The 8,432-nt window shown below is 39.2% G+C and overlaps 1 pseudogene; it reads left to right on the top strand.

The window, feature by feature from the left end:
- Positions 1–3,866: 3,866 nt before the first annotated feature.
- Positions 3,867–5,271, top strand: LOC129039282 (protein SET-like; annotated as a pseudogene).
- The last annotated feature ends 3,161 nt before the right edge of the window (positions 5,272–8,432 follow it).

Raw genomic sequence — 8,432 nt, 5'->3', positions numbered from 1 at the left:
AGGCTTTAAAGAGGTCCTTCTGCTCTGTGTTCCTGTCTTCTGCCAGAGATAGCAAGACTGACAGAGGCTGTGCTCCTGTAGCCTGGGAGCCAGAATGGAGAGACACATTGGGCAGAGCCCAGCAGAGTCACAGGAACTTGTAGTCTCCATCTATTTGTTATTCATGGAAGCTTTCCCCTTTTCTTGATTGGATCAACAGAAAAATAAACTGTCGTCTTTGGCAGATGATTCAATGGGAATTCAAGGGATTCAATGGGAATTCAAGGTTGAAAATGATAATGTACTCTGAGAACTCACAGGTCTATAAAAGGAGAGGCCTATACAAGGAAAGAAGAGGATGTGGTAAATGCAGAACAGACCCTCAGCATCTTGAAGGACCATCAAGGGGAAATAAGTATTGCAGACCTTTCATTAATCTGTGTAGTTAACTTTTTATTTGAAAATAATGTCAAAAGAGTTGCAAGAAAAAATTATTATTAATAATAGTACAAAGAACACCCTTATAAATATCCTGCAGGGAGTGGGCTACAAGTTGGCTGTGACTGTGAATACCTCTCTGTAATGTTTTGCCCATTTTGCTTTAATATTAGCTAGCTCTCTCTCTCTCTTTCTGTCTCTATTTGAACTATTATAGGGTAGGTTGCATATGTCATGGCTCTTTATCTTAAATACATCAGTATAAAGAATTAGGATAATTTCTGACACAACCACAATATAGTTATCACTTAAGTAAATTTTACATCGATAACAATATTCTTGTCTAACCTACTGTTTGCATTTCAATTTCGTCAGTTGACCATTTGTAACCATATTTTTCCCTCCAGGTCAGGATCCAGTCCAGTATCAGGTATTGCATTTAGTTGTTGTATCTCTTTAGTATCCTTCAACCGGAACATTTCCACAGCTATATCTTCTCCTTTATGACATGGATATATTTTGAAGAATGCAATCTTCCCACCCTTTCTTTTTTTTTTTTTCTTTTTTGAGACGGAGTCTCGCTCTGTCACCCAGGCTGGAGTGCAGTGGTGCAATCTCGGCTCACTGCAATCTCGGCTCACCGCAATCTCCACCTCCCGGGTTCAACCGATTCTCCTGCCTCAGCCTCCTGAGTAGCTGGCATGCACCACCACACCCGGCTAATTTTTTTGTATTTGTATTTTTAGTAGAGATGGGGTTTCACCATGTTAGTCAGGCTGGTCTCAAACTCCTGACCTCATGATCCGCCTGCCTCAGCCTCCCAAAGTCCTGGGATTACAGCCTCTCTTTTTTAATAGCAAATTCCTCACTTGGGGTTTTTTGGTATTTCCTTATGATTAGATTCACATTACGCATTCCCAGACTAGGTACTACACAAGTGACGTTGTACCCTCAAGGTATCACATCTAGAGACCCTTGATGTCTTCTCATCAATAATGTTAATTTTAATTACCTGGCCAATATATTGCCAACACATTGCCAGATTTCTCTATTGTATGGTTACTTTTTCTTTTTTGGTTTTAACTAATAACTATATGTTGGCATACAGTGGAAGGCCATGCAGACATCTTATTCCTCATCAAAATTTCCTCTGAGATTTAGCATCCATTGATAATTTTTGCCTGAGCCTGTCTTAATTGTGATAGTTTCAAAATAATAACTTTCTTCACTTTAGCACCTCACTCCATATTTGGCATCTATTGCAAGCAAGAACCCTCCCTTTATCTATCTGATCTATCGCATCTGTCTTCTCTAGTCAGTTTTGGTAGTCTGTGTGATTCTTGAAATTTTTCCATTTCGTCTAATTTATTTCCATACAATTGTTCATACTATCCCCCTTGTAATCATTTTTATTCCTTTAAAGTCAATAGTAATATCCCCTTTTAATTCTTGATTTTGGTCCTTTGAGTCTTCTCCATTTTTCTTTTTATCAGTCTAACTAAACATTTGTAGTTTTGCTGATCTTTTCAAATAACCAACCTTTAAATTTGTTTTTCTCTTATTTTTGTATTCTCTCTTTCATTTCTTTCCACTTTTATCTTTATTATTTTCTCCCTCTTGCTTGCTTTGAGCTTAGTTTATTATTCTTTTTATAGTTTCTTAATGAACTTAGTTTGTTCTTCTTTTTCTAGTTTATTTTCTTTCTGTCTTTCTTTCTTTTTTTTTAAGACAGGGTCTCACTGTGTCACTCAGGCTGGAGTACAGTGGCACAATCACAGCTCACTGCAGCCTTGATCTCCTAGGTTCAAGCAATCCTCCTACCTCAGCCACCCAAGTAGCTGGGACTACAGGCATGAGCCACCACAACTGGCTAATTTTTTAAAATTTTTTTGTAGAAACAAGGTCTCACTATGTTGCTGGTCTTGAACTCCTGAGGTCAAGTGATCCTCCTGCCTCAGCCTCTCAAAGTGTTAGGGTTACAAGAATGAGCCACTAATCCCAGCCTATAGTTTCTTAAGGTAGAAGGTCAGATTATTGATTTGAGATCTTTCTGTTTTAATTTAGGCATTTACAGCTATAAAAGTTTCTCTAAGCATTGATTTCCTGCATCTCATAAGTTTTTGATATGTAATATTTTTAGTTTTATTCATCTCAAAGTATTTTGTAATTTCCCCTATGATTTATTCTTTGACCCATTAGTTTTAGAAGTATGTAGCTTGATTTAGAAGTATGTAGCTTGATGAATTTTCCAAATATCCTTCAGTGATTGATCTATAATTTCACTCCACTGTGGTTAAAAACATACTTTTGATATTTCTGTAATTTTAGTCATTTCTTATTTGTTGAGACTTGTTTTATAGCCCAACATATAGTCTATCCTGGAGAATGTTCCATGTGCATTTGAGAACAACAAACACATATTCTGCTGTTGTTGGGTAAAGTGTTCTATAGACTTTGCTTAAGTTTAGTTGGTTTATAATGTTGTTTAAGTCTTCTATTTCCTTGTTGATTTTATGTCTAGTTGTTCAATCCACTATTGAAAATGGGATATTGAACTCTCCAGTTATTATTGTTGAATTGTCTATTTATCCCTTCAATTCAGTAAGTTTTTGCTTCATGTAGTTTGGGGCTCTGTGCATATATATTAATAACTGTTATATCTTCTTGATGCATTAACTCTTATTATTATAAAATGTCCTTCTTTGTCTTTACAACAATTTTTGTCTTAAATCATATTTTGACTGATCTCAGTTTCTAAACCCAGCTCTCTTTTGGTTATTGCTTCCATAACATAATATACCTTTTTCCACCTTTTACTTTCAACCTGTAGATGTATTTGAATCTAAACTGTGTCCTTTGTACACAATATATAGTGAGCCCATTTTTTTAATCCACTCTAATAATCTCTGCCTTTTATTTGTAATGTTTAATCCATTTATATTTAATGTAATTTCTGATAAGGTAGGATTTATGTTTGCCATTTTCCTATTAGTTTTCTATAGGTTTTTTGTGTGTGTATTCTTCTCTTTCTTTATTAGTGCCCTCTTTTGTATTAAATGTATTTTTTTCTACTGTACACTTAAGTTCCCTTGTCATTTTTTTTACTGTATTTATTTTCTTCATAATTGCTTTGGAGATTACAGTGATCTTAATTGCAATAATATAATACTTTGTTCTCACACAGCTTTTTCTCCTGCCCCCATTTTTTGCTGTTATTGTCATACAAATTACATCTTTATACATGTGTGTCATTAACACAGATTTATAATTATTGTTCTATAAAATTGTCTTTTAAATCAGATAAGAGAAAAAAACTACAAACAAAAACTACACTTATACTGTCTTTTATGTACATTTTATGTATCGTATGCCAGGGCAGCAGGCGCGAGCAAACGCTGGGAGAGCAAGCGAACGGGGAGTGGAGGCGGCCTGACCGAGCGAGCACCAGCATGTGTGGAGTGAGGGGAAGCCACCTACCCCCGACCTGCTTCCCCATTCCTTCTCTCCCCTTTCCCGTTTCTCCCCCCCACCACACCCCTCCCCCCTGCCCCCCAACTCCGAGCAGCACCAAGTCTGTGCCAATGGCTAAAGTCGGTAGAAAGGAGCTCAACTCCAACCGCAACCGGGCAGACGAGATCTCAGAAAAAGAATAGCAAGGAGCAATTGAACACATTGGTGAAGTACAAAATGAAACAGACTTCATGAACAAGCCAGTGAGGAGAACTTGAAAGTAGAACAGAAATAGAACAAACCCTGCCAATCATTTTTTCAGAAGAGGTCAGAATTGATCATTGATTGCCCAAATCCCACATTTTTGGGTAACATCATTTGTCAACCACCCACAAGTGTCTGCACTGCTTGTGGAGGAGGATGAAGAGGCACTGCATTATTTGACCAGCGTTGAAGTGACATAATTTGAAGATACTAAATCAGGTTACAGAATAGATTTTTATTTTGATGAACATCCTTACTTTGAAAATAAACTTCTCTCCAAAGAATTTCATCTAAATGAGGGTGGTGATCCATCTTCAAAGTCCACTGAAATCAAATGGAAATCTTGAAAGGATGTAACGAATCGTTCAAGTCGAACGAAGAATAAAGCCAGTAGGAAGAGGCAGCCTGAGGCACCAGAGAGCTTCTTGACCTGCTTTACTGACCATTCTGATGCAGGTGCTGGTGAGTTAGGAGAGGTCATCACAGGTAGTACTTGGCCAAACCCGTAACAGTGCTGCTTGGTTCCCAATGTGGATGATGAAGAAGAAGGAGAAGAACAAGATGATGATCATGATGAAGATGGGGAAGGATTATAAGATATTGATGAAGAAGGGGATGAGGATGAAGGCAAAGAAGAGGAAGATGATAATGAAGTTGAGGAAGGAGAGGAGGATGAAGGAGAAGATGACTAACAGAACACTGATGTTCTGAACAATTTTTTTAAAAATTTTCTCCAATCCCCGGGAGCAAGTTGCAGTCTTTTTTCTCTTTTTCCCCTCTTGTGCTCAGTCGCTCTGTTCTTGAGGTCTCTTTTCTCTACACCATGGTTTTCAACTTATTTGGGGGGAAATGCCTTGAGCATAATACAATGGGAAAAGATTCTCTACCCCTTTCTCTTCAGAATTCATTCTTATCTCTTCCTGTCTGAACAAAAACTGTATGGAATCAACACCACCAAGCTCTGTGGGAGAAAAGAAAAACCTTCTCCCTTTGCTCTGCTGGAAGCTGGAGAGTGCCAGACCCCTGTGTAGCAGTGCATAGAATTCTAGCTTCTTTCCTCCTTTCTCTGTATATTGGGTTCAGAGAGTACAGTGTGTCTCTATGTGACTATGGACCATCATTTACCAACATGTATCTGTCTACTTTCTCTTGTTTAAAAAAAAAAAAAAAACCTTTAAAAAATGAGGTTATAGAAAGTCATCAAAGGGTGGGTATGAGATGTTCGGGTGGGTTAAGTGGGCATTTTGACAACATGGCTTCTCCTTTGGCATGTTTATTTTTAAATTTTCTTTTTGTTTCACTGGAAAGGAAAGATGATGCTCAGTTTTAAACATTAAAAGTGTACAGATTTCTTTGTTACAATAAAACTAAATGTATACACACAATAATAATAATAATGAAGCGGCTATGTTGTGTACAGTATATCTGGCCTGAGGACCTGGCCAGTGCTACCAGTAACTATCTTTGACTTTCCCTGGAAATTTGCAAAAGAATAGAGCTAACTATTCTCCAGTCTTACCCCTCCAAAGCCCTTGCAAGAGACTGGGGAGGGATCACTGACTTTTTCAGTGTCTCTTGCCTTACTAGTTTTTCCTTAGAAAAAAATGCACCCCACTTTACAATGAATATATATATAAGGTTCTTTACTGAATTGTTCAGTAGATCTCAAAAGAACAGGGAACTTGAGAAAGAACAAAGGTTATAAAAATTTGCATAATGAAGCATAGTATCAAAAGCCTGGAAAACAATTGGGGCTGATTCATCTTGACGAAGAATTCTAAAGTTTTGCACATTAAATCTTGCTATCTAGATGCTAATATTTAGCTTTTCTCTTGATTCTTCAAGTTACTACAAAACCTTTCCCATAAAATTCTTTCCCACCTGTATTTATTTGGGTATCTTGCATACAACCAGCTGATATAGGAGGCACAGTTTCTGTCCTTTTCATCCTTTCTCATCTTTTACAAATGCAAATGCCTCATCTTTGGCCAGATGCTAAGTGAAATTCTCCTTTGCTCACTCAAAGCTGATTTTAAACTGGGGAAAGGTAAACACGGATGTAAAGGATTAGGCAGAAGATGGGTCCACTGCATTCTAGCTGAATCTCCCTACCGGTGAGATTTTCTCACTAGGTTTCTAAATAAATAAGCAGGCCTCAGTTACGTTAGGAAAAGAGATTTCTCTCATTAATATGACTCTGATTTTGTGAAATCATAACCCCAGAATTATTATGACAAATAATATTTCATACTTTGAGAACTGGTTTACTTTTCCAGAGCCACTAGTCAAGATAGCTATTTACCATCTAGAAATTAGGCAACAGCTTTATTTAGATACCTTTTTATGCAAATCTTTCCAGCAGCCAGATTGTTTTGTCCTTCTCATCTATCCTTGCACTCTCCTACTTCCTCCTCCTTGAAGGCTTTTGCACACATACTCCTCTGACCTATCTAACACCTCTCCTTTTTCAGTCCCGATTCCAAAAGGAATCTGACCCTCAAAAGAAGATTCAATCTTCCTGACTTGTCTCAGTCTGAAATAGTTCTTCCATCTAGCAATTGTCATATTTGACACATGCAGCCATTGACATCATTGGGATTAAATTACTAATTTTCCTTATGACTATCTTCCAGACTAGAACAAAACATGTTGGAAGGCAAGAACTACACCTGCCGTTCTCAGTGTTAAATTTGGAAAGGTGTTTGAGTCATAGCAGCTGCTCAATGAATACATCTAACCAGTTTTTTGCACAGTCTGAACTTGGTGTGTTGGGAGCTAACATCAAAGAACTATTTTCCCCCATTCACATGAGGACTGTGTCAAATCTGCCTCCCATCACTTAAGGATGTTTTGGGAAAATCATTCACTTTCATTTCTATCACTTCCAGTAACTTAACAGTATGGCTCAGATGTAAAACTCCCCTTTTACTTGTTCCTGTCACTTCAGCCCAAGCTTGTCTCATGATCTAAAAATCTGTAATAGGGAAGAGGGTGTGGTCTGATCTTTCCCCTTCTATTTTACCTCATCTAGTTCCAGCTTCTCAAATCATATAGGGCCAAGAGGAGAGGACCAAATTATATCTTAGTTACCTGGCTGCTGGTGGTTGTCTCTGTTTTTTGTAGAGCACAGGTGTAACGGCTTTCAGGGTGGGGGTGGGGAACTCTCCACTGAGTAGTGTGCTGATGTGGGAGATCTCTGGCTTGGCCTCTTCCGGCCCTCCTCCCACTCAGCTCCCACCAATGATGTATCAATAAAACCTCTTGCTGCTGGGATCTGCTTACCTGGTGGCCAGGGTGGCAAGACAAGTGAAGCTTGACTATGCAGCGTCCACTGTGGAAACTACTACATCTTTGCCATGCCAAACAGTGAGTATGCAGGCTGCTCCCAATCTTGCTGCAATGTCATGTTTCTACCATGAAGAAAATCAGTGGATCCAGTACCCAACCGAGAATTGAGACCTTAGTCTCCCTTTCTTTTGCATACCTGAACCTCTCACGTGGCACTCTTAGAGGTCTCTTTCATGTGGCACTATGGGTGGAGAACCTTACCCATAGGAAGGGAAGGGGAAGGCTGCAGGACTCCCCAAACTCCAACACTTTTGATCCTGATGATCCTCTTTCTCTCTTCTCTCCCTAGTCTTCTGTTTATATAGAGTGGGGATGAATAGCACTGGGGTAGTAGAACCAGTTCAGTCACCCATTCCTAAGCCCTAGAGGTGGTGCTGCCCCAATTTATTTGCAGCTTTCTAGAATGTGAAGTCTTTTTGTCCTAGCTCTAAATATGAGGCATTAGGAAAAATGCCTTTGGAAATCCTATTGCAAATATCTGTTGAGAGAACCAACCAATGTGTTTGCTGCGTTGTCGGCTCCTTTTGAGTCTCTGACCAAGTTAGTCACGGGGATAGGAGACACTTGTTGAGGGGACTGTGTTTCCTGTGTCAGTAAAGGAGGAAGGAAACAAACCAAGGGACTTCCTGTCAGGGGATGTGCAGACCCTCATGGGCAGCTGGAACATCAGAGGCAGAATTGGCATGGTGAGGTCTGGGTGAAAAGTGGGAGTTATGAAAAAAAATAATCAGCAGGATGGGGTGAGACAGAGGAACAGAAAAATGAGAGATGAGAAGATGATGGGAATAGAACATGATGGTGACAAAAATTTGTAGGAGGAGAAGATGGTGGAGGAGAGAGGAGGAAAGACAGGCAGGCTGAAGTTGGGGGGAGAGGACCAGGCAAAAGGAGTGGGCTGTCACTCACCCAACTGGGGCAAAGGGCTGGGCAGAGCAGCTGGTGAAAGAGAATAG

This window comes from Pongo pygmaeus, chromosome 1 (genome assembly GCF_028885625.2).
Source record: "Pongo pygmaeus isolate AG05252 chromosome 1, NHGRI_mPonPyg2-v2.0_pri, whole genome shotgun sequence".
Classification (NCBI taxonomy): domain Eukaryota; kingdom Metazoa; phylum Chordata; class Mammalia; order Primates; family Hominidae; genus Pongo; species Pongo pygmaeus.
The sequence above is the reverse complement of the archived record's forward strand: the minus strand, read 5'-3'. Positions and strand labels throughout refer to the sequence as shown.